This window comes from Schistocerca serialis, chromosome 3, assembly GCF_023864345.2.
Source record: "Schistocerca serialis cubense isolate TAMUIC-IGC-003099 chromosome 3, iqSchSeri2.2, whole genome shotgun sequence".
Lineage (NCBI taxonomy): Eukaryota > Metazoa > Arthropoda > Insecta > Orthoptera > Acrididae > Schistocerca > Schistocerca serialis.
The window spans coordinates 175572792-175600538 of NC_064640.1; the positions used below are offsets into that span (position 1 = coordinate 175572792).

At 39.0% G+C, this 27747-nt stretch overlaps 1 non-coding gene across 1 annotated transcript; it reads left to right on the top strand.

Moving 5' to 3' along the window:
- The first annotated feature begins 4846 nt into the window (after positions 1–4846).
- Positions 4847–4921, top strand: Trnal-caa (transfer RNA leucine (anticodon CAA)). Its single transcript has one exon. It is a non-coding gene; the product is annotated as a tRNA-Leu (tRNA).
- Positions 4922–27747: the final 22826 nt, after the last annotated feature.

Here is a 27747-nt window from a genome sequence, read left to right on the forward strand (position 1 = left end):
AAGGGTTCCTTGTATCACTGCTGGGCTTTCCCTCTCCTGTTCCACTTGCAAATGGAGCAAGTTAAACATGGCAGTCTGCATGAGCCCTGATATCTCTTATCTGGAGTTCCCCAATACGAGGAGAGTCTGTTTAAAACAGCATAACCTCATTCAGTTTATTCCTAGCATACAATAATATTTTCTCTTTGTTCATGCTTGTTTCCAGTGTTCAGATATGTAAGATTGTGGACTTCTCAAAATACAATAACACAGTATCCTACCATTTCAACAGCAGTAAGTCACAAATGGAATCAGTAGACTCATACAAATACCTGGGAGTAAAAAATTGTAGGGATATGAAATGGAATGATGACATAGGCATGTGGTGGTATTGATCACCAAAATCAGCATCAACTGCCAAATTGATATCAGAAAAATGAACAAGTGTTTCTCTTAGGAGAAATAATCATCTTTGTCTTTCTTTTCCCAGTATTGTATTGTGTCAAGTGTTCTGGCCTCAGGTGTTTTCTTATTGCTGTATGTGTGTTCATACAAATAAAGTGGTAAAGAAACCTGTACCATTATTTCGTTTTTGGCTGTGTTTGAATTTATTTGTGAAGTACTTAATTCATGATTTTGGATGTGTTTAAAGTTTTATGGCACTCAGATGAAACTTTAGAACATATATAAATTTTCCATTTATAAGTTGATAGTTACATATGCTACAATATTATCCCATGAAAATTAGTTTTCCAAAGTAAAAGAATATAAAATAGAATATTATCACTTATTCTTATCTTTCAAAGTCATCTTAAAGTTATTCAAGACAAATGTCACTACTTGTATTTTTATTGATTTACAATCAATACGCCAGCCGGGGTGGCAAAGCGGTTCTAGGCACTGCAGTCTGGAACCGCACTACCGCTACAGTCGCAGGTTCGAATCCTGCCTCGGGCATGGATGTGTGTGATGCCCTTAGGTTAGTTAGGTTTAAGTAATTGTAAGTTATAGGGGCCTGATGACCTCAGGTGTTAAGTCTCAGTGCTCAGAGCCATTTGAACCATTTACAATCAATATGTGATTAAGGTATCAACATAAAATCAACACTTTAGAAATACACTACTGGCCACTGGCCATTAAAATTGCTACACCTAGAAGTAATGCAGATGATAGACGGGTATTCATTGGACAAATATATTATACTAGAACTGACATGTGATTACATTTTCACGCAATTTGGGTGCATAAATCCTGAGAAATCAGTACCTAGAACAACCACCTCTGGCCATAATAATGGCCTTGATACGCCTGGGCATTGAGTCAAACAGAGCTTGGATGGTGTGTACAGGTGCAGCTGCCCATGCAGCTTCAACACGATACCACAGTTCATCAAGAGTAGTGACTGATATATTGTGACGAGCCAGTTGCTCGGCCACCACTGACCAGATGTTTTCAGTTGGTGAGAGATCTGGAGAATGTGCTGGCCAGGGCAGCAGTCAAACATTTTCTGTATCCGGAAAGGCCCGTACAGGACCTGCAACATGTGGTAGTGCATTATCCTGCTGAAATGTAGGGTTTCGCAGGGATCGAATGAAGGGTAGAGCCACGGGTCATAACACATCTGAAATGTAATGTCCACTGTGCAAAGTGCCGTCAATGCGAACAAGAGGTGACTGAGATGTGTAACCAATGGCACTCCATACCATCACACCACGTAATATGCCAGTATGGCGATGACAAATACACTCTTCCAATGTGCGTTCACCGCGATGTCGCCAAACACGGATGTGACCATCATGATGCCGTAAACAGAACCTGGATTCATCTGAAAAAATGACGTTTTGCCGTTCGTGCACTCAGGTTCATTGTTGAGTACACCATCGAAGATGCTCCTGTCTGTGATGCAGCATCAAGGGTAACCACAGCCATGGTCTCCGAGCTGATAGTCCACGCTGCTGCAAATGTTGTTGAACTGTTCGTGCAGATGGTTGTTGTCTTGCAAACGTCTGCATCTGTTGACTCAGGGATCGAGACATGGCTGCACGATCCGCTACAGCCATGCGGATAAGATGCCTGTCATCTTGACTGCTAGTGATACGAGGCCATTGGGATCCAGTACGGCGTTCTGTATTACCCTCCTGAACCCACCGATTCCATATACTACTAACAGTCATTGGATCTCGACCAACGTGAGCAGCAATGTCACAATACGATAAACCGCAATCATGATAGGCTACAATCCGACCTTTATCAAAGTCAGAATCATCATGGTACACATTTCTCCTCCTTACACGAGGTATCACAACAACATTTCACCAGGGAACACCGGTCAACTGCTGTTTGTGTATGAGAAATCGGTTGGAAACTTTCCTCATGTCAGCACGTTGTAGGTGTCGCCACCGGCACCAACCTTGTGTGAATGCTCTGAAAAGCTAATTGTTTGCATATCACAGCATCTTCTTCCTGTCAGTTAAATTTTGCATCTGTAGCATGTCATCTTCATGGTGTAGCAATTTTAATGGCCAGTAGTGTAATTACACTATTTTTACAATATTGTCATCACGTCATTTTCATACATCTCTAAAAGAACTTACTCATGAAAATATATACAATAAATTGAAGTGATGGTAAAACTTAAAAACAAAAGTTACCTATATGTTAATTCAATTTGTAGAACTTTTGGGAAGCACCTGGAACAATACATACATCTCTGAAAAGATCTAGATGTGAAGCATACAACTATTACCATCATACCTTAGCAAAGGATCTAGCTGAGAACCTGAGAAAATTCTTGTCCTATGTAAAATGACTGAGCAGGTGTAAGGCTTCTTTACAGCCACTAGTTGAGCAGTCTGGTGTGGTAGTTGAGGATAGCAAAATGAAAGCCAAAGATTTAAATTTCGCATTTAAGAAATCATTCATACAGGAGAATCATACAAACATACAGTTGTCTGACCATCAAACAAACTCCCATATGGACCACAAATTAATAAGCACCCTTGGCATAGAGAAACAATTGAAAGAGGTGAAAACAAATAAGTCACCAGGTCCAGACATCCAGAAGGAATCCCATTTTGGTTTTAAAAAGAGTACTCTGTGGCATTGGCTCCTTACTTACCTTGGATTTATCATGAATCTCTTGCCCAGTGCAAAGTCCCAAGTCACTGGAAAAATGCAGATGACTCCTATATATAAGAATGATAAATGGACAGACCCACAAAATTACAGATGAATATCCCTAACATCAATATCCTTGAACATAATCTCAGTTCAAATACAATAAATTTTCTTGAGACAGAAGCTTATATCCATGTATCAAAATAGTTTTAGAAAGCATCTCTCATGAGAAACTCAGTTTGCCTTTTTCTCACGTGATGTACTGTAAACTATGAATGAAGGGCAACAGGCAGGTGGCATATTTCTAAATTTCCAGAAAGCATTTTACACGGTGCCCAGTGTAGGTATGAGCATAAGGAATAGGTCACCAAACATGCAAGTGGTAGGAAGACTTCTTAAGTAATAGAAACCAGTATGTAGTCATCAATAGTGAGTGTTCATCAGAGACAAGAATATCATCATGAGTACTGCAGGTAAGTGTGATAGGACCACTATTATTTTCTGTCTGCATAAATGATCTGACAGACAGGGTGGGCAACAATCTGTAGTTTTTTGCTGATGATGCTGTGGTGTACAGGAAAGTGTCAAATCTGAGTAACTTAGGAGGATACAAGAGGACAGACAAAATTTATAGTTGGTGTGATGAATGGAAGCTAGTTCCACATGTAGAAAAATCTAAATTGTGTGGATTAGTATGAAAAACAAACCCACAATGTTCAGATACAGCATTAGTACTGTCATTTGAATATCTGGATGTAACACTGCAAAGTGATGTACACTGAAGCACCAAAGAAACTGATAGAGGCATGCACACTCAAATACAGATATATGTAAACAGGCAGAATACGGCACTGTGGTCAGCAGCACTTATATAAGATGACAAGTGTCTGGAACAGTTGTTAGATCAGTCTGTGCTGCTACAATGGCAGGTTATCAAGATTTAAGTGAGCTTGAATGTGGTGTTACAGTCAACCTATGAGCGATACGACACCACATCTCTGAGGTAGCAATGAAGTGGGGATTTTTCCCTATGACAATTTCACAAGCATACTGTGAATATCAGGAATCTGGTAAAACATCAAATCTCTGACATTGCTGCGGCTGAAAAAGATCCTGCAAGAACAGGACCAACAACAACCACAGAGAATCATTTAACATGAAAGAAGTGCCCTTCCACAAATTGCTGCAGATTTCAATTCTGGGCCATCAATAAGTGCCAGCATGTGAATCATTCCACAAAACATCATTGAAAAGGGGTTTCAGAGTCAAAGACCCACTCGTATACCCTTGATGACTGCATGACACAAAGCTTTATCCCTCACCTGGGCCTGTTGACACCAACATTGGATGGTTGATGAATGGAAACATGTTGCCTGGTTGAATGAGTCTCGTTTCAGATTGTATTAAGGTGATGAACATGTACGGGTATGGGGAAAATCTCATGAATTCGTGGACCCTGCATGTCAGCAAGGGACTGTTCAAGCTGGTGGAAGCTCTGTAATGATGTGGAGGGTGTGCAGTTGGAGTAATATGGGACCCCTGATACATATAGATATGACTGACAGGCGACACATATGTAGGCATCCTGTCAGACCACCTACATCTGTTCATATCCACTGTGCATTCTGACAGACTTTTGCAATACCAGGACAGTGTGACACTACACACATCCACAATTCGTACAGAGTGGCTCCAGGAACACTCCAGGAATACTGGCAGAAGTAAAGCTGTGAGGACAGGGCGTGAGTCGTGCTTGGGTAGCTCAGTTGGTAGAGCACTTGCCCGCAAAAGGCAAAGGTCCCGAGTTCGAGTCTCGGTCCAGCACACAGTTTTAATCTGCCAGGAAGTTTCATATCAGTGCACACTCCGCTGTAGAGTGAAAATTTCATTCTAGAAACTCTCCTGAATTTAAACACTTCCACTGGCCACCAAACTCACCAGGCATGAACATTATTGTGTATACCTGGTCTGCCTTGCAACGTGCTGTTCAGAAGAGATCTCCATCCCCTCATACTCTTACATATTCATGGACAGCTCTGCAGGATTCATGTTGTCAATTCCTTCCAGCATTACTTCAGACATTACTCGATTCCATGTCACGTTGTGCTGTGGCACTTCTGTGTGGTCATGGGGGCCCTACTTGATATTAGGCAGGAGTACCAATTTCTTTGGCTCTTCAGTGTAAAATGGAACAACTATGTGAGGGTTGGGGCAGAGAAGGCGAATGGTTAACTTCAGTTTATTGGGAGAGGTCTGTAAAAGTGCTGTTCATCTGTAAAGGATACTGCATATAAGACACTAATGCGACCTATTCGTGAGTACTGCTAGAGTGTTTGGGATCCATACCAGGTCAGATTAAAGGAAGACATTGAAGTTCATCAGAGGCAGGCTGCTAGATTAGTTACCAGAAGGTTTGACCGACGTGCAAGTGTTATGGAGATGCTCCAGGAATTCAAATAGAAATCCCAGGAGCGAAGACAATGTTATTTTCAAGGAATGCTGTTGAGTAAATTCAGAGGTCTGGCATTTGAAGCTGACCACAGAATGATTCTACTGCTGCCAACACACATTTTGTGTAAGGACCATGAAAATAAGGAATGAGAAATTACAGTTCATACATAGAGACAGTCATTTTTCCTTTGTTCTATTTGCAAATGAACAGGAAAGAAAATGACAAGTAGTGGTACAAGGTACCCTCCACCATGCACTGTACAGTGGCTTGTGGAGTACATATGTAGATTTAGATTAGATACACAAGGTACAGGTTGACAATTATTGAACTATATGAAAAAATAAACTTAAATTAGTTACAAACTATGATGTGCACACACTTTACTCAACATGTAAACATCACTACAGATATTCAGATTTAGGTTATGACATGTTTTCTATGCCTGCCATCATTGGTGATGATGTGGCGCAGAGAAATAGAAAAATTGTGCATGACCCGCTGAAGTGTTGGAACATCAATGCTGTCGATGACCTGAATGGCTGTAAACAGCTTTGGGGTTATTGCTGTACACTTTGTCTTCAATATAGTGCCACAAAAGGAGTCACATGTGTTCAGGTCCAGAAAATATGGTGGCCAATCAAGGACCATGCCAGTGACATCTGGGTACCCCAGAGCCAGAATGCGGTCCCCAAAGTGCTCCTCCAGGATATAAAACACACTCTTGCTTCAATGGGGTTGAGCTCCGTCTTGCATGCACTACATCTTGTCAAAACCTTCATGTACCATTGGGTAGTCACTGTACCGTCAAAGAATATCACACCAATTATTCAGCACTGGACATTGCACACCACTCAGTCACAGTCTTGATCTTGAAATGTGGATTCCCAGTAACACAAATGCGCCAGTTTTGCTTATTGACGAACCCATCCAAATGAAAGTGGGCTTTGTCACTGAACCAAACCATACAGCACATACTAATTCCCATCATGAACATCCTAATGCAAATCATTCAGAAGTTATGATGATTTTATTTCATATAGTTCAATAATTGTCACCCTGTATGTACTGTCCTTTTTTGACACCAAATATGTCACCAAACTGCTGAGGTTATCGCTCCCTAGACTTACACAGTACTTCAACTAACTTATGCTAATAACAAAAAACACACTCCCATGCTGAAGGGAGGACTCTAACCCCTACGGGACGGGCCGCACAATCTGACATGGCGCCTCTAACTGTGCAGCCAGTCCGAGTGGCCATTGTATAAGGGGTGTTCAAAAAGAAACGAGCTGGAGGCATAATTACAGAAACCAGTACATGTATATTAGAAGTATTGACATGGGCTGTTGAGAAACTTCTCCCACTGTGACACAAGGTGGTGAATGACTGTCTCATAAAATTCCCCGGGCTACGATGTTAACCAGTTCTGCACGTACAGTTGGATATCGTCATCCGAGGTGAACTGTTTGCCCCTCAGAGCCATTTTACGGTGACCAAAAGTGGTGTAATCACAGATAAAGTTGTCCAGACTGTATGGAGGGTGGCCAAGAACCTCCCATTTGAATTTCTGCAGGAGTGTCACGACTGTGTTGGCCATATGAGGCTTTGCATTATCGTGGAGCAGAATGACCCCATGGGTGAGATTGCCTGGTCGTTTTGATTTGATCACTTGGTGAAGGGTGGTCACAGTTTGAGAGTAATGCTGGGCATTTACTGTTGTCCCTTGCTGCAGGAAGTGAATCAGAAGGGGACCATCTTGGTCAAACAATCTGAGGGGCTAACGATTCACCTCGGATGATGACGTCCAACTGTACATGCAAAACTGGTTAACATTGCAGCCCTGGGAATTTTTTGAGGCAGCCATTCACCACCTTTTGTCACAGTGTGACAAGTGTGTCAACAGCCAGGGTCAATACTTCTAACATTCAGGTACTGGTTTCTGTAATTATGCCTCGGGCTTGTCCCTTTCTGAATGCACCTTATACACTAAACAAGCAAAAGAATAAACTTGTGAGATGTTTAAAAAATTGCATCCAATCAATGGTGTCAGTGGCTAAAAGTGCCTTCAAGCAAAAAGAAGTAAGAAGAAGACCTGTTAAGACATCCAGGGTTCTACCAATACTTAAGGCATCTGGAGAAAGGAGAAATCATTCACTCCCAATTGCAGCATCTGTGGTACAATCAGCTATTGGCTCTTCACCAGGAGAGGTAGGAGCCATAGCTCAAACAGTGAAGAATGCACAAAGCACAAAGGAGCACATACAGAAGCTGAAAAAGCACAACAGGATGGTGGAACCTATCATTATTGGTAAAGGAGTATATTTATAAGTACACAAGAAAGAATCTATCCAACAAATTGTTTACAAATATAGATCTGTATTTCAAAATGGCAAGATTTTGTGGAGTGTTCAGTGGAACACGATGCCAAATACGGTGCTGAAATCTAAATAAAATGAAAAGAAATACTATGGAAAACATGAGGATTGAACATGTGCCAACAAATTATCACTGAATGCTCTTAACTGCTGTGGTATTGTGCCCTTTTGTGAGCTGCTGCATCCACGTCCCTCATACCTGATGCGTAAATCTTTAGAGGGTGAATTACCTTTTCCAACAGTTGGCTCAGGTGAAATAGTCTAGGACTTGAAAGAGGCATCAGCTTGCTTCTACTCACATAGTGCTATTTTATCTATAGTTTCTGTCAATGGAATCAATGACCTTTTGACAATCAACAAACATCTCTTTAAATCAGTAATATGTGGAAGATGGTTGACTTCAGGTTAAATATTTGTTCCAAACATAACCACCTTGATATTTACCTAAGTTACTCTCCAGTGTTGTTTCTACTCTGTTTTGTAAAGTCTTGGAAAATGTGTTGCATGCAGCTGGTTGCAAAGAAATCACTCGGTAGTTGTTAACTTTTTGTTTATTGTCCTTCTTGTATAATGGATGCTTGCCTGGAAATCTTTCTATTTTCCAGGTTTTCTCAAAGATTAATTTTAGCCAAATTTTTATTTTTGGCCGGGACCATTTCAAATATTCTGCTGTGACAGTCTCCTCCACTATCTTTGTAAAGTTTAACAAGTTTTTCAATTTCTTTGATAGCTGGGGTAAATCTTCATTTTGCTAGTATTGCAAAACTTTCAGTGCTATGTGTGCCAAATAGCTGAACCTCATCCTCCACCCCTATATTGCTAGATTTACATTTGAACTCCATCTACTAACTCTTTAAATATCACTTACTCCTCCAAATATCTACTGGTAAAGGGCCTCTTTAGCAGCTCATCTACAGAAAACACCTTCATACTAAATTTCCTTGTACACTCGCTTTTTTTCACTGCCATCTAGCTTATAGTAATATATAGTAATCATAACTAAATTGAATATATTAATTTTACAGATATAAAGCGAACTGTTTAAACATAAATTTTATAATTAGCAGTTCAACACTGTGAGGGACAAAATATAATGAAAAAGAAATTGGTATCACTGGGAATCAAACCTAGGTTCACAAAATACCAGTCTATGCACCTTGGGAACAGCTCCTCAAAAATTTCAAAGAAAAATGCTGTCCTGGTCCAGTGAGCAACATAGGACTCATAGTGCCTTCCTTAATGCCTTCACCAAAGAAGACAAAGTAAATATTCCAGCATTCGAATCAAGAACAGCTGCTGACATGAGTAATGTAGAAGTAAATATTCCCAGAGTAGTGAAGCAACTTAAATCACCTAACAAAAGCAAGTCTTCTGGTCCAGACTGTACACCAATTTGATTCCTTTCAGAGTATGCTGATGCATTAGCTCCATACTTGACAATCATATACAATCATTTATTCGGCGAAAGATCCGTACCCAAAGACAGGAGAGTTGCACAGGTCAGACCAATATTAAAGAAAGGCAGTAGGAGTAATCCACTTAATTACAGGTCCATACCATTAATTTCAATATGCAGCAGGATTTTGGAACATATATTGTGTTTGAACATTATGAATTACCTCAATAAAAATGGTCTATTGACACACAGTCAACATGGGTTTTAGAAAACATCATTCTTGTTAAACACAACTAGCTCTTTATTCACATGAAGTGTTGAATGCTATTGACAAGGGATTTCAGGTCGATTCCGTATTCATGGATTTCCGGAAGGCTTTTGACACTGTACCATACAATCGACTTGTAGTGAAATAGTGTGCTTATGGAGTATCATCTCAGTTATGTGACTGGATTTGTGACTTCCTGTCAGAGAGGTCACAGTTCATAGTAATTGACGGAAAGTCATCAAGTAAAACAGAAGTGATTTCTGGTGTTCCCCAAGGTAGTGTTGTAGACCCTTTGCTGTTTTTATCTATATAAACGACTTGGGAGACAATCTGAGCAGCCATTTTAGGTTATTTGCAAATGATGCTGTCATTTATTGACTACTAAAGTCATCAGATGATAAAAATTAATTGCAAAACAATTTAGTAAAGATATCTGAATGGTGCGAAAATTGGCAGTCGACACTAAGTAATGAAAAGTGTGAGGTCATCCACATGAGTGCTAAAAGGAATTCATTAAACTTTGGTTACACGATAAATCAGTCAAATATGAGGGCCATAAATTCAACTAAATACCTAGGAATTACAATTATGTACACCTTAATTTGGAAGGAACACATAGAAAATGTTGTGGGGAAGGCTAACCAAAGACTGCATTATATTGGCAGGACACTTAGAAAATGTAACAGATCTACTAAGGAGACTGCCTACACTACACTTGTTCGTCCTCTTTTAGAATAATGCTGCGTGGTGTGGAATCCTTAGCACATAGGACTGAGTACATCAAAAAAGTTCAAAGCAAGGCAGCAAATTTTGCATTATTGCAAAATATGGGAGAGAGTGTCACTGAAATGATACAGGATTTGGGTTGGACATCATTAAAAGAAAGGCATTTCTTGTTGTGATGGAATATTCTCACGAAATTCCAATCACCAACGTTCTCTTCCAAATGCGAAAATATTTTGTTGACACCGACCTACATAGGGAGAAACAATCACCATGATAAAATAAGGGACATCAGAGCTCATACAGATAGATATAGGTGTTCATTCTTTCTGTGCACTATACGAGATTGGAATAATAGAGAATTTTGAAGGCGGTTTGATGAACCCTCTGCCAGGCACTTAAATGTGATTTGCAGAGTATCCATGTAAGTGTAGATGTAGATAATGTAGAAGATATGACATCACACCAGAGCATGCAGATTTGAAAATAGACAGCTGCATTGCTTGTCTGAGTCAGTTATAGCACAGCTGACCATAATTTCAGTACTTGGCGTTGGTTTCTAGTTATAGCAGAGAGAATGATACAAAACATGTTTTTGTCCATTTTATTTGCATACCAGCATGCATTCAAAGAGAACTGACATAATTTTAGTGTGATGTTTACAGTGTGCTATAGCTCATTAGCACATGATAACCAGCAATCACTATGTGGTTAACTGTATGCAGCATGCTGTGCGTACTGGCTATATTTCCTCCAGATTGTTGGCAAGATGTGTATGACCCCTGTTTTTGGATTTGGCTTTCAGCTTATAAATGAGAATCAGACTATTTGTGACATGACTTCAGCACAATTCAACAACCTGAAGATGTTCTATGACTAAATAATTTAAGTCGATAGATAAAAAATCTACTCACCAAGTGACAGCAGAATATACACATTAAAAGAAGGTTGTAATTAGGCAAGCTTTTGGAGCCAGTGGCTCCTTTTTCAGGCAGAAGGGTAGAAGGGGAAGTAAGAGGGGTGAAGGAAAAGGAGTGGTGAGGTCTTGGAAAAAGGGGAGATTTTGGGAAAGTCACCAAGAACCACAGGTCTGGGGAGACTTACTGCATGGGATGAGAAGGAAAAACTGAATCTTGGGGACTGCATCAGACAAGATTTGAAAACTTGGGAGTTTAAAGGTGGAAGACAGGGTAACATGCAAGATAGAGATTCCTGCTTAAACATCATGCATGAGTTAATAAAAGTGAAGAGCTAAGTGCATTGTACGTAACAGAGGTGGGAGGGGGCAGTGAAAAATAGATGGGTAAGAGAATGAAAGACGTAGAAAACTAAAACAGAGTGAAAAAAAGAGTAGATACTGTGGAGATATGCTGAGTCGGAAGAAATTAACGTAAATTAAGGCCAGGTGGGCGGCAAGAACCAAGGACATGTTGTAGTGCTAGTTTCCACCTGTTAAGTTTTGAGTAACCTGGGTCTGGGGGAAGAATCCAGATGGCACATGTGGTGAAACAGGTGCCAAGGTCATGATTGTCATGTTGTAGAACCTTCTTTTGTGTGTGTGTTTTGGTGCCGCTTGATGAGTAGACTCTTTTATCTATCCAATTACATCATTTTGTCAAAAATTGAAGACGTCTATGAATCAAACAGTTCATACTTCAATAAATGTGTAATAATACAGTTGCAGCAGTTTTATGGATTATAGAAGTAGATGTACACATGTTCCAAGTATGTATCTGCTCATAAATCACTAGTTCCATTCCAACCAAACTTGACGCACATATCACTTACTATCAAGAAAGAACCACTATGAGGAAAAGAACAATCTACTTCTCAAAGGGGTCAAGATAGAAGCGAAAAAGAAGTGTAGCTCATGATGTGCAAGAAGCCAGACTATATTCATCCTGTATATGAGAATTAGAGCAGTTAGTGACTTACAACAAACTTTAAACAAAATTTCACACCTTTACAAGACTTTTTCTTACTGACACCTCTCCACAAAATGATGAAAGGAAAAAAGTCAATCACTTACTATATTTTTGCCATTCATGAAGTAAAACTGCTGCATAGGGTGTGACCTTTTGATTTATTACTTCTTTACTACTAACTCTATTTGCAACACATTTTGCAGACAGAATTCACACATACCATTGGTTATACCTGCAAAACTATATCATTGTACAATACATGGTTCAGGAGTCACAAATACTGAGCTGCATGAAAATGAAACTGCCAGGTGAAATTCGTTAGAGATACAGGAGAAATATGTGCACAAATGTATGTAAAATGTATGTGACATGTGCTCATGTGGGCAAAGCCATGTGTAAAAACCTGCTCCTATACACTTGCATCAATTTAAACTGAACTAGGTACACGTATTTCTTACCATGTGCAAAGAACTACTGTGGGAGTAAGGACCAGCAACCTCCTATTAGGATGGGGGTTAATAACATGGAGAGAGAACAGGGAGGAGGATATGGACAGACAGAGAGGGAGCAGGAGGAGATGGACACAGATGAGAGAGAGGAGGAGATGGACAAAATGAGGAGTGGGGAGGAATGGAAAGCAAGGGAAGAGGAGGAGATGGATAGAGAGAGGTGAGAGGAGGGGATGGACAGATAAGGGGAAGAGGAGGAGGGGGACAGATAGAGTGGGGAGGAGGAGATGGACTTATAGAGGATGTGGATGAGATAGATGGGGAGGAGAAGATGGACAAAGTAGAAAGGAACAGTTGGAAAGGGGGGGGGGGAGAGCAGATGGCCAGTCAAAGGAAAGAGGAGGAGATGGGTAGAAGAGGAAGATATGGACAGAGAGAGGAGGGAGAAGGAGAGGGACAGAAAGAGAGGAGTAGGAGGAGAGGGACAGAGAGAGAAGGGGAGGAGGAGATAGAGGGGAACGAGGTGATGGACAGAGAGAGAGAGAGGGGGGAGTAGGAAGTGGATGGGGGAGCGAAGTAGCAGATGGACAGAGTGGGGAGGAGCAGATGCACTGAGAGAAGGGGGTAAGAGTAGGTGGAAAGATATGAGAAGGAGGAGATGAAGAGAGAGAGGGGTAAGAAGGAGATGGACTAATAGAAGAGTGGAATAAATACATTATCTGGTGACACTGAGTACTCTGCTACTTGTAAAGTAATAATATGCTTATCTAATGTAATTGTAGAATTTTTCCAAGGGGTGGAAGAGGCCCAGTCAAGCCCACTCTGTAACTTACGATCAAAGTTGACACAACAGTCAGTCCAGGCCACCTGTAGCAGCACATCAGGGTGAGTAAAAAATAAATATGGAATCCATCTCTCTCTCTCTCTCTCTCTCTCTCTCTCTCTCTCTCTCTCTCTCTCTCTGTGTGTGTGTGTGTGTGTGTGTGTGTGTGTGTGTGTGTGTGTGTGTGTACGCGTGCGCGCCTAATTGTGCATGGTACTTATATGACACCATCTGTCATGATTTATAGGCATACCTAGGGTTCATCATGTCCCTTGTGTGAGCTCCCAGGACTTGGACAAGAATACGGAAACACTAAAAACACAACTCATTACGATACCTAAATTGGTGTAGGAAACACTTTGGCATTCAAAACAGCTCCTAGGCATGGGATAGCGATATGCACATATAAAGATGGTGGCAGTATTATGTACACAAGGTATAAAAGGGGAACACATTGGTGGAGCTGTCATTTGTACTCAGATGATTCATGTCAAAAGGTTTCCGACATGATTATAGCCACACAAGGGGAATTAACAGACTTTGAATGCAGACTGGCAGTTGGAGCTAGACGTATGGCACAATCCAATATAGAAATCATTATGGAATTCAATATTCCAAGGTCCACAGTGTCAAGACTGTACTGAGAATACCAAATTTAAGGGAATTACCTCTCGCCACAGGCAACACAGTGGCTGATGGTCTTTATTTAATGACCAAGAACAGTGGCACTTGTGTAGAGTTGTCAGTCTAACAGACAAGCAACACTGCATGAAATAACTGCAGAAATCAATATGGGATGTACAAGAAAACTATCTGTTAGGACAGTGTGGTGAAATGTGCCATTAATTGGCTATGGCAGCAGATGACTGAGATAACTGCCTTTGCTAACATCGTGACATTGCCTGCAAGCCATCTCCTATGTTTGTACCATGTCAGTTGGACCCTAGACGACTGGAAAACCATGGACTGGTCAGATGTGCCTCGATTTCAGTTGATAAGAGCTGATGGCAGGGTTTCAGTGTGGTGCAGACCCCACAAATCCGTGGACAAAACTTGTCAACAAGGCACTATGCAAGCTGCCAGTGGCTCTGTAATGGCATAGGCTGTGTTTATGTAGCATGGACTGGATCCTCTGGTCCAACTGAGCTGATCATTGACTAGAAATCGTTATGTCCAGCTACTTGGAGACCATATGCAGCCATTCATGTTCTGAAAAAATGATGGAATTTTTATGGGTGACAATATTCCATGTCATAACATTCTGGACAGTTCGAGTGAATGATTTGGCCACCCAGATCACCTGACATGAATCCAATCAAACATTTATGGGGCATAATCGAGAGGTTAGTTCATGCACAAAATCCTGTACCATCAGCACTTTCGCAATTATGGACGACTATACAGGGAGCATGGGTCAATATTTCTGCTGGGGAGTTCCAGCAACTTGTTGAGTCCATGCCACATCAAGCTGCTGCACTACATCAGGCGAAAGGTAATCCAACACGATATTAAGAGGTATGTCATAACTTTTGTCACCTCAGTGCATAGATTTTGTATGGTTTTCAAGGGAATCTTACACAGTTCTTCCTGCAAAATAGTAACAACTTCAGATAATGATCATGTAGGTGGATAACAATCACACATCCTTGTCTCCAAAGTATATCACAAAGGCTGAATAATACTGAGATTTGGTGACTGTGGTGTCCAGGGGAGATGTGACAGTTAACGCTTGTGCTCCCAAAACCAGTCCTGGATGATGCAAGCTGTGTGAATGGGTGCCCTGTCATAGTGGAATGCAGCATCACGACTGGGGAACAAACATTATACTACAGGATGGACCTGATCAGCCAAAATGGTCACATAATACTTCAAAGTAATGCAACCTTACAGAGTAACTGTGGCGACCATGAAATTGCATAATAAGGCTGCCCAAATCACCACCTAACATCCACCTTGTTTCACTCTGACACAAACTTGGCAAGAATTTGGAAACAATGTAAACAAAACTCATTCCATTGCTACACAGTCCAGGTTTTATGGCTTTGCCACCACATTTTCCAGTTGTGGGCAATTGTATCACTGATGAGTGGTTTTGGATTTCCAGTGTGCTTGACAGTTTCCTGCTTCAGGAGCTCCCTTGGTGTTGTTTTTGTGCTGACAGGGTTCGTGAGTGCAACATTCAGTTTTGCAGTGACTTTTGCAGATTTCATCCTCTTATTTTTTTCATGACCCTCTTCAATGACCGTCTGTCATGATCACTCAACACTCATTTTCATCCATCTTTTGAATTGACAGATGATGTTTATTCACTTCCCCTGCAAGCAGTAAAAATCTTCGTCTTGGTGCTTCTTGAAATACCAAACACTTCGGTTTCATTTACAGTCATTTCAGAAACACCCACCAAAAGATCACCAAAAATTTTGCCACATTTGAATTCACTTAACTCTGACATAATGGACTCACAGCTATACAGAACACTCTTCTGACCATGATTGGTACTGTATTGTTGCAAGTTGTTCAGAGTAAAAGTTTATTTTAGGATAGCTTGCTGTATGTATCTTCAGGGGCTGACATCTAGCGGCCTACCCGGGAGACACACGTGCATCTGTCACTGCCTGCTGTGGGAAAGCTATTCAATGTGTCTTACTGAATGTGTACATTCATCACCTATAAGAATCTAAATAAAGGATGGTAATTTTTGTGTAATCACTTTCAAAATTTGTATACTGCAATTTTGTTATTAATTGAAAGGTGGTGTGAAAAGCTCAGCTTTCTAGCGGTCATATTTTCGGAGATAGAAAAATTTACTTTAAAGTTAGAAAAACTACACTTAAGAAAGAAAATTCACCTGGGAACATTTATGACTTGTTTTTGGTTGTCAAGTGAAATACTCACCTGAAGTATCAGGGTATAGAATTATTTAACGGAAATTTAATTCAAAAATTTCAAATACCTTACAATTTCATACTAATAACTTCAGAAAGAACAATTAAAAACAATATTTATTTTATTATGTGTTATGTGAGCCTGTGAGTAAATGAGAGTGTGTATGTGGGACATTCATCAAATTTCAATATTGCATTATATACCGTCTTAAGTAACGTACAAGAATTACACAAGCCTGTCGTGGGAAAATGATCCTAGGGGATTTACCCACTTTGCTGATGACGTATGTCTAGGTGTGATTGCTATTGTAACAGAGCAGCCAGAAAGTCAGCTGGAGTAAAATGTGTGTCTAAAGAATATTTCCAGAATTATTGTCTTTTTGTTTTTGTGTATTAAACATTACTATAATATTTGTGTGTCAGATTGACACAAATGCATCTGTGTATAAGGATTGGTACAGACCAGTTGTGGCATGAGTATGATCACGAGTGATGATTCTTATTGCCAGTCAGTATGGTCAGCCAATCAGAATTGAGATGGTTCCCACTCGTTACCTGATAGCTATACTGGGAGTGAGGCTGGAAGAAGGAAGTCACTAGCTAGCTTTGAATGTGGACGGTTATGTTACTAGTGCCAGTAAAAATAATGCGTAAGATGAAGAATTACTTAGTGTTTGAGTTATTGGTGAGCAAAGTCGATAGTAGTTGTTGTTTAGGACTGCGTGGTGAAATTTCAGAGGTTCTGACTAAATCTGTTGGACAGATATTCGCATGTGAAATATTGGCCTTCATAGATCCGCAAGGCATGTTTCAGTATGCAACTACTGAGCATTTTTGGAGAGCAGTTTCTTTTTTATAAATCCACGAGAAGGATGGAATCTAATAACTCATGTTAGTGGTGAAATTAATGATTGTGAAAACGTTGTTTAATTTGGTTCGGGTTTGGACAGATTTCTGGCTGCTGTGCGTGTGAAATGTGTCTATGAATCGTGAACTGGAAGGAAAAAGCCAATAGTTTAAGTGTCAAATGAATTGTACCTTTTCTTTGGTTATCAAGGATGAAATACACATTATTGTGTGGAAATTTCGGACATTATGTTCCAGAAGCCAATGCATTTTCTTATTGCCTGATAAAATTGGATGACAGTATTGCTACAGCCTTTTCTTTCATAACTAGTAGATATCAGGTGGTGTTTTTTTTTATCAACGCTGCTTTTACATCATCTTGCAAGTATCTACATTGCCAAGTGAAGGGACATTGGGCAGACGCTGTTGTGAGGTAGGTGAATTTTAATTTGCAGCTTGCTCAGTGACAATGACAAACAGACATGAGAAATTAAATCCCGGAAAAAAAACCTATTGTAGGACAATAGACACATGTACTAATGAATTGCAGTTGGAGCATAGCAGCAAAGAACTTGAGTGCAAAGTTACTAGTGAATTGTACCAAGCAGCGGGAACAACAGATGGTGTGCTGTAGCAGATGACGTGCCGACAACTGACAATCGACAGGCGCTGCGTTACTGCAGTAAACAAACCAGATGAGTGGGAGCAGTTGGTAGCCATGGCAGAAGCGGTGACCCGTATTCTGCACTGATGTGGGCAGAGCCTAGTGTACAGACATTCAGTACCATTTTGCTGTGTCAACCACACGAAGAAAAAGATAAGTAGTGTTCTACTTAGAGTTTTGTGTGTGTGTGCCAAGATACTTTGCAAAATGGCTGAAAATAATCAGGTGATAGTAAAGGAGAGACTGGGGGTAGATCTGAGGAATGTAAAAGATGAAAATGATTCCATGATTGGTAATTTCAGTTTTGATGTGTCACAAGCAAATGTTAGTAATAGTTTGCCAGATTCACAGTGTGTTAGTTGTGGGACTGATAGTGAACAAAACATGATGGGAGACAAAGTTGAAAATATGCCTGTAATTGTAAAAGAAATAAAGTAGGAACCAATGTAAGTGGCTTGTGAACCAAAATATAGTGTTTCAGATATGTTTGCAAATATTCTCAAACATATGAAGGAGATGGGTTCAGATATAAAATCTTCATTAAGTTCTGATATTGACACCAAAATTAATAAAATGGGATCTAATATCAACATTAAAATGAGTAAAATGGGTAGTGGCATAAAAACTTCTTTAAGTTCTGAGTTACATACTGAAGCTGATCAGGGGTTTACTAACTTGTCAATAGAAATGGAAACTAGGATGGAAGATAAAATTTCGAATTTGAGGGATACCTGGAAAAATGATATTACCTTGCTCAGTAATAATGTGAAATGAGAACTTAATCAGATAAAATGAGAATGTAACCACGCTGTTGTAGCAGTAGAAGATGAACTGACAGTTCAGATTAAGCAAGTTGCTGAAGATAGCAAACAATTGGAAGAGCAAGTAAATTCAGAACTAAATTAAGTCCATGTACAGGTTCATAATATAGAAAAACACTTTAAGGATAACCATGTTGCATTAGAAAGTCAAGTTAAACATGGAAAAGATGTGCATGCTAAGTTGGGTATGCAAGTGGCTATTAAAATTACTAACATAAAAACTAATATCCAGCAATTCAGTACCAGCATGAATGAGCAATTGTGTCAGCAAAAGGGTAGACTAACATGTGTCGAACAAAATGTTAACAGCCACACTGGCTGTGTAGTAACTAATGATGTTGTAGAATCATCTGAAATTGCTTATGTAACACTTCATCAATTTTTGAGTTTTGATCCTAATAAAAATGTTCATCCAAAGAATTTTGGAGTGATTTTATGGATGTTTTGCCTAAATTTTTGAATGTTAAACAAAAGACTGGATTTATTACTTCAAATTTTATGGGAGAGGCAAGAATTTGGGGAAACTTGGCCTCAGATGAATATGACCAAACAGTGGAGTTTGAACAGGCTTTTTTGATGAGTATTGGGGAAAAAGAAAACAAATGGAGGTTTTAAATAAATTTTGGTCAGGGGAAAAGTATGTCCAGAGAGAGAGCATTGAAAGATTTGTACAGAAATGAGTAACTTCTTTGTCATATTTAAATGCAAAAGTAGAAACTGAGCAAATAATTATGGGGATAGAAAATAAGCTGCCATTGTACTGGAGAAACAAAATAATTTCAGCTCCTAGAGATAATCTTGATAGATTTATTCGCTATCTGGAAAGGGTAGAAAGTATTTTAAAGGAAGAAGAAAATGCCAGGAGAGAATATAGGCCTCCTGTTAGACAGGGATGATAGTAGAGCTGACATTAATGTAAACAGAATCAGTGTCCAAAGAGGTAATGGATACAGAGGTAGATTTAAAGGACAAGGAGGTACTAGTGGGAATAGTTTCAATGAACAGGTTCAGTATTATGACTGCCATCAGCTGTCGGCTGATGACATAACAGAGGCACTGCCTGCCCAATGATAGGCATCTTAGACATAGTAACAACACCCAGCAGGAAAACTGTTAGCAGTCTACGATGAAGCTAGCACTCACAGATGAAAACATTACAGGTTAAACCCGCTAGCAGCACCCTTTGTATGGAAGGTTCCTACAAAACAACATATTGATAATAATAATTTAGCCACTAAGAGAGCAGAGGAGAGTGACATGGAGAAACTAAAGGTATATCCGGTAAATCATGTAGCATTATATGATAGAGACAGTGCAAACAAAGGTCATAAGGACCATAATGTTAAGGAACAAGTAAATCTAAGTGAAGATTCAGATCAGGAAATGGGGGTGAATCAGCACTGCAAAACAGATGAGAGGCTACCAATGAATTGTGGAATTAATGCAGGAGTAAGGGTTGAGGAAGTTTTGAGTAAATTCATTGAAGCTATTTCTGAAAGTGAGAATGGAGAATCAGAAAAAGGGGAAGAAGAAATTGGTGTATAAATTTCTGACAATACCTTGGAAGGGGTTGCAGAATCAGAGGAAAATTATGGTGAGAAGTTGGAGGAGTATTTTAAGTTGTCAATAGTGGATAGACTTGTGGAAGCTGCGACTACTAATAATAAGCAAAAGGAGGACCCAGTAAGTGTAAGTATGATCTCCACAAGGGAGGTAGGATTCGACAGACGAGAAGTGGTGCAGGAGGGAGCCTGAGACTGTAATCAAAAGAGAGTATGTAAGACAACCGATTATTGAAGTAATGATGTTTGAAGAAAAAGTTCCTTGTCTAATTGATACTGGTTCACTAGTGTGTGCTGTACCACAGAATTTTGTAAATGCTCTCCCAAAGAATAAACAAATAGTTATAATACCAGTGAGTGGTCCAAATATTATGGTAGCTACTGGAAAAACTAACAACATGGTTAAACAAGAAGTCCTATTACCCATAACTGTAAGTGAGGTACCCATAAAACAGAATTTTCTAGTTATAAATGGACTCAGTGTGGAAATGTTGGTAGGTGCTGACTTCTTGCAAAAATATGAAGGATAGGTAAATTTTGGGTCCATTAATGTAATTATAAGAATAAGTGGAAAACCTGTAGTTATTCCATTCATTGGAAAAAGACAGAGTGTAAATAAAGAACAAAGTGACATTCCAATATGATACTGCAGGGTGGCTACATTGATTGAAGGCTATAATGAATATGGTGAAAGGGATGAAGTGGATCCTTCTGAACTACAAAATGTCAGAACCAGGATAGATAAAAAACTAGAGGAACTTACTGAATTAAGTGATATATAAAAGGATGATTTAAGACAAATTTTGAATAAATATTGTGAGGTATTTTCAGATCAGCCTGGATTAGTTCAAAATTACAAATACTATTTAACCGTGAAAGAAGATGCACATTTTTTCAAAAAAACCATTTGCCATTCCAGAAGTCCATAAGGAAGCCGTTCAAGACTTAATGCAGAAAATACTTGATTGGGATATAATTGAAAAGGCTGTTATCGTAAACAATAACCCAATGATTGTAGTGTCTTAGAAGGATGACTCCATTAGGCTGGTTTTAGACGCTAGGGCTTTGAATAAGATTGTTTTACCAGAGAGTGACAGGCCAGAAAACATTGAAGAACTATTACAGAAGTTTAAAGGGACTAAATTTTTTACTTCTATGGATGTTACGTGTGGATACTAGAGTCTACGTCTGGCTAAGGAATCCAGAAAGTATACAGCGTTCCTGTTTGAAGGACAATGTTACCAGGCTAAAGCTGTGCCTTTTGGGTTGAATATCAGTGCTTGTGCATTTGTCAGGGCAATGTTTGAGGTTTTAGGTGATCAGTTACTGAGGCAAATTACTGTTTATGTGAACAATGTATTGATTTTGACTCCCACTTGGGAAGAGCATTGTTTGTTGTTAGACAATGTGTTAAATGCTATTAAAATGGTAGGGATGAAATTGAAGATAGATAAGACAGAATTTGTCAAAAAAAGAGATTAAATTCCTGGGACATATAGTAAGCAGGGAAGGAATTATGCCTGATTTAATTAAATTAAATGATATTAGGGACTATGCAGCACCGACCACACGTAAGGAACTAAAAGGAATGTTCAGTTTGTTTGGATTTTATTGCAAATTTGTGGCAGGGCAATTATTTAATTATACTTGTTTAAGGAAATTGTTGAAGAAAAATATTCCCTATAAGTGGACCCCAGAATGTCAAACCACATTTGAAAAACTTAAGGAAGCTTTAGTGAACAGCCAGATTTTAAATCATCCTGACTTTTCAAAACCTTTTTGTTTAGAATCAGATGCCTGTGGTTACAGTCTGGGGTTAGAATAGTTCCAGATTGAGATGGTTGGAAGAGAACAGGTCCACAAAATAATCGCATATGCAAGTTGATTGTTACAACAAGTGGAGAAAAATTACAGCATCTCTGAACTGGAAGCTTTAGTGGTTATTTTCAATTTGCAGAAATTTGAGCAAACCTGTTAGGACATAAAGTGTGGATTTTTATGGACCATAGTGCTCTAACTTATTTAAATACTTGTCAGCTCAAACATGGTAGACTCAGGAGGTGGTCCATGTATTTGCAACAATTTAACTATGAGATGCAGTATATAAAGAGTGCTGAAAACGTAGTGGCAGATGTGCTATCCGGAAGTGTAAGGAATAAAGAGCAGGGGGTGGATCCTGTAATGAACAGGAATTGTGATGAGATATTGATCGCAGTCTTTCAACTACAGGAAGAGGGACCGATTAAACACATCTGTAAGAACCTTAGACGAGAACAGAAGCAGGGTGATAATCTTAAATTGGTTAAAAGTAGAATAGGTCACCCTGATTTTCCAAAGCTAGCAGAATATTTCCAAGTTTACAAAGATTTTCTTTTTAGGAGGAGAAAGAACACTAACAAGGATTGGCGTATTTGTTTCCCTGAACAACATGTGAATCTGTTAATTGATTTTGTACATTAAATATGGGCACTATGGAGGACGTAAATGCATTGCCAAGCTAAGTGAAGTTGTAATACTTGACAACATGTGGCGCAGAGTGCAGAAGAAGCTGGAATACTGTGACAGGTGTCAAAATGTATGAGCTAGTAACAGAATTATACATGGACAGATGCACTCTGTGGAACCCAAAAACAAACTAGATTTAGTAGCAATAGATCTTTTTGGCCCACTACCAGTTTCAAGGAGAGGTTTTGAGTATGTGCTTGTACTGGAAGATGGATTTACTAAATATGTAAAATTTTATCTGCTTAAGAAGGCTAACTCTAAGGTAATTGTAAGTAGATTAGAGAAAAACTATTCTGTCAGTGCCAAAAGCTATTTTGTCAGATAATGGTCCACAGTTTATATCTAAGCATTTTGAAGAATGTTTAAGTAAGAAAAACATACAACACATCAAAATTTCGGCCTATTTTACATAGGGAAACAGGTGTGAAAGAATCATGAAAGAACTTAACCATCGCTGTAGGACATACTGTTATAAGAAGCACTCAGCATGGGCTAATTATTTGGGGTACTTTGAGGAAGTAATTAATAATTTAAAACACAAAGCCACAGGTTTTTTTCAAGTAGAATTAATGGGAGGGATTAGACCTAACAAGATCCTATTTGATTTAGTAGAATTCCCTAAAATTACAGAATTGGCCATGGAAGAAAAGAAGGAGGTAACTCGTGCCAATATTAGAAAAAAGGCGTTGGAAAGAAAAAGAAGACATGATGCGAGAGCTAATCATACGAGCTTTCAGATTGGTGATCTAGTGCTAGTAAAGACAAAGAAAAAATCTAAGAAACTTACAGCTGAAACTAAGAAATTTACAGACGAGTATGTAGGACCCTTTAGAGTTACAGAGAAACCGCATGCAAATGCCTATAAACTGGAGTATGTGAAGTCACATAAACTATTTGGATTAAGAAGCATTAGTGATTTAAAGAGATATATTCAGAAAGAAGTCTAAAACTGTAGTAAGTACACTGGATTACTACCCCATTCTCCATCCTGTCTTATTCCTCCAGGACGGTGTGTCTTGCACGTTGCGGTTAGCACCCGCAGAGTGCCCAGCTGATCGGTTTATTCCTTCAATGTTCATTTTCGTAAACCAGTTGCCTGCCTGTCTCTTTAATCTATGTGTCCTTGTTTCACCCCCCCCCCCTTTGGGAGTGGTGAAGGAATGCTTTTCTACCTACCCAGTGCAATTCCTTGTATTGCCACTCAGCACTATCAACGGGTTACAGACCTGTTGAGTGATGTGAACACTGCGGCAACAATGCTTCCCTCATTTTTTCTCCCTGGCATGAGGAAGAAGCAGAACCGCTTTCCAGCACTGTTTCTTGGTTAAACCATTGACAGTGCCCTTAGATGGTCTTCCCATACTTGTGCAAAACCTCGTATGGACTCATAACAATACTATCTTGTTACAGTCTTGTTGAGTGATGAGACGACTGAGGAAACAATGCTCCTCCCTCCTATCCTTGGCGTAGGTGATCAGCAGACCATTTTTTCAACCAAACAGCACAAACTTACATTGACACATTTGTTCTAATAGTGAACTAAGATACTGACCAAACATAACATAAATATAAATGAGATGACTTGAAAGCCACAGAGAAGTGGACTTAAGTGTATTTTATATTGTCAGTAATGTATGTTTTCTTGAATTTAGTGTACCATATGGGTCTGAGAGCCACACAAGTTGGCATGAGTTATGCTTAATGTTTATCTATAATGACCTTTTTTCTATGTACTGTACGTATACCACAGTAACTGACTGGTGTTAGAGGTGTTTTGAGAGCCACAGAAGTTGGCTGGAGATAGTTTCAGAAATGAGTAATGAAGAGCGACAGTAATTAGCTAGTGGTTTCAGTACTTTACAGTTTCAGAAATGAGTAATGAAGAGCGACAGTAATTAGCTAATGGTTTCAGTACTTTACTATAAGGACTTTTTGTATTTTTTTTTGGAATATTGTATACAAAATATACAGAGCCACAGTGGTGGTATGAGTTATGTTCAAATTTTCTACATGGGCTTTTGGTATTCTTTGCCAATAATAATGTATTTGTTATGCAATATGTTTCTAATGTGAGGACTTTGCTAAAGCTACAGAAGCTGGCGAGAATAATTTTCAGTAATTTTAAAAGGACTATTCATTAGTTTGGTATTCTCTATGTATAATATGTGGGTGAGATGTTCTTTCAGAACTACTGAAGCAGGCATGAGTAATTTTCAGTAATTTTTCAAAACTGCTTTCTCTTTTTATATCATGTATGTAGGAGGTGTTGCAAAACTGCAGAAGATGGCCTGAATAATGTTCAGTATATACAATAATTTTGTATTCCTTATGTAACGTATAATGACGTTTTTCAGAGCCACAGATGGTGGCAGAAGTAATTCTCACTATATTTAGTGATGTGTTTTCAGTACATATACAAATTTATGGAGTTTAATTAGTAACTGTAAAAAAAATTGCTAAAGGAAAAATTCCTAGAGAAAAATATTTGTGGATTTTTGAATCAGCAATATTTGTAACAGCAACTACTTAATAATGAAAACAGATTTTGGAAAAAGAATTCAGTGGTGGTTCCATTTTTTTTTTTTTTTTTTTTTTTTTTTTTTTTTTTTTAAGGAAACAGTTAATTCACTTTTTACTGAGAGAATTAGTGTTAAATTTAACTACTGTATATAAGATGATGGATTTTATCGGAAAATGAATTTATATGAGAAAAAAGCTTTTAGTAAATGAGAGAAGTAAATTTAAAAACAACAGTAAAGTTTTGGGAAAATTTTTCATGGAGTTCTTTGCTTTTGAATTGAGAGTAGCAATTGATGACTAAAGTAATATGTATGTTAGGTTAGGATGTAGACATTAAGCATGGACACTTAGACGTGCTGTATTTTGCAGGTACGAAAAAACTGTACAGAACCTGATACAAGACTGAGAGAGAACCCCAGTCTGTGACTGAGAGCTGGCATATATACCCCAGTGATGAGAACATAATGCTATCCATATGTAAGTGTTGAACTGAAGTTATATGAACCCCAAAGTTTTGTGAAAAAAGTGTTAGAGTTTATAAACACCATTCATAGCGAGTACTATATATTTCAACACCCTCCACAGTGTTGAACCCATAGTGTAGTGAAATTTCATAGACAATCCCCACCATGCATAAATTGTAATTTAAAAAAATTAGCTAATTTGTTAAATCATTAAATATTTGATTTCAGTTCTGAAAGAAAAAGTTCAATGTAATATTTTGCTAATTCAGTTTTGAGAAATATATTCAAGAGTATAATTTTGTGAGAAAAAGGTGATTTTGGAAAAAGATAGAAATTTTTCGTAAATTAATCTTGTATATCAATTCTGTATGCTATTCAGCCCCAGCTTTTGATATTCGATGTATTTTTATATAATACTGTCATGTAGTTTAGATATCCCCCCATGAACCATGGACCTTGCCGTTGGTGGGGAGGCTTGCGTGCCTCCGCGATACAGATAGCCATACCATAGGTGCAACCACAATGGAGGGGTATCTGTTGAGATGCCAGTCAAACATGTGGTTCCTGAAGAGGGGCAGCAGACTTTTCAGTAGTTGCAGGGGCAACAGTCTGGGCAATTGACTGATCTGGCCTTGTAACACTAACCAAAACGGCCTTTCTGTGCTGGTACTGCGAATGGCTGAAAGCAAGGGGAAACTACAGGCGTAATTTTTCCTGAGGGCATGCAGCTCTACTGTATGGTTAAATGATGAAGGCATCCTCTTGGGTAAAATAGTCCTCCATTCGGATCTCTGGGTGGAGTCTACTCAAGAGGACATCGTTATCAGGAGAAAGAAAACACATTCTACAGATTGGAGCATGGAATGTCAGATCCCTTAATTGGGCAGGCAGGTTAGAAAATTTATAAAGGGAAATGGATAGGTGAAAGTTAGTTATAGTGGGAATTAGTGAAGTTCGGTGGCAGGAGGAACAAGACTTCTGGTCAAGTGAATACAGGGTTATAAATACAAAATTAAATAAGGGTAATGCAGGAGTAGGTATAATAATGAATAAAAAAATAGGAGTGTGCTACATACAGCATAGTGAACACATTATTGTGGCCAAGATAGACACGAAGCCCACGCCTACCACAGTAAGTCAAGTTTATATGCCAACTAGCTCCACAGATGATGAAGAGATTGATGAAATGTATGATGAGAATAATAAATTATTCAGATAGTAAAGGGAGGCAAAAATTTAATAGTCATGGGTGACCGGAATTCGGTAGTGGGAAAAGGAAGAGAAGGATACATAGTAGGTGAACATGGAATGGGGGTAAGAAATGAAAGAGGAAGCCACCAAGTAGAATTTTGCACAGAGCGTAACTTAATCATAGCTAGCACTGGGTTCAAGAATCATAAAAGAACGTTGTATACGTGGAAGAGGCCTGGAAATACTTGAACGTTTCAGATAGATTATATAATGGTAAGACATAGAATTAGAAACCAGGTTTTAAATTGTAAGACATTTTCAGTGGCAGATGTGGACTCTGACCACAATCTATTGGTTATGAACTGTACATTAAAACTGAAGAAACTGCAAAAAGGTGGGAATTTAAGGAGATGGGATCTGGATAAACTGGCAGAACCAGAGGTTGTAGAGAGTTTCTGGGAGAGCATTAGGGAACGATTGAGAGGAATTGCGGAAAGAAATACAGTAGAAGAAGAATGGGTGGCTTTCAGGGATGAAATAGTGAAGGCAGCAGAGGAAGAAGTAGGTAAAAAGATGAGGGCTAGTAGAAATCCTTGGGTAACAGAGTATATGCCACTGGCCATTAAAATTGCTGCACCAAGAAGAAATGCAGATGATAAACGGGTATTCATTGGACAAATATATTATACTAGAACTGACATGTGTTTACATTTTCACACAGATAGGGTACATAGATCCTGAGAAATCAGTACCCAGAACAACCACTGGCCGTAATAACGACC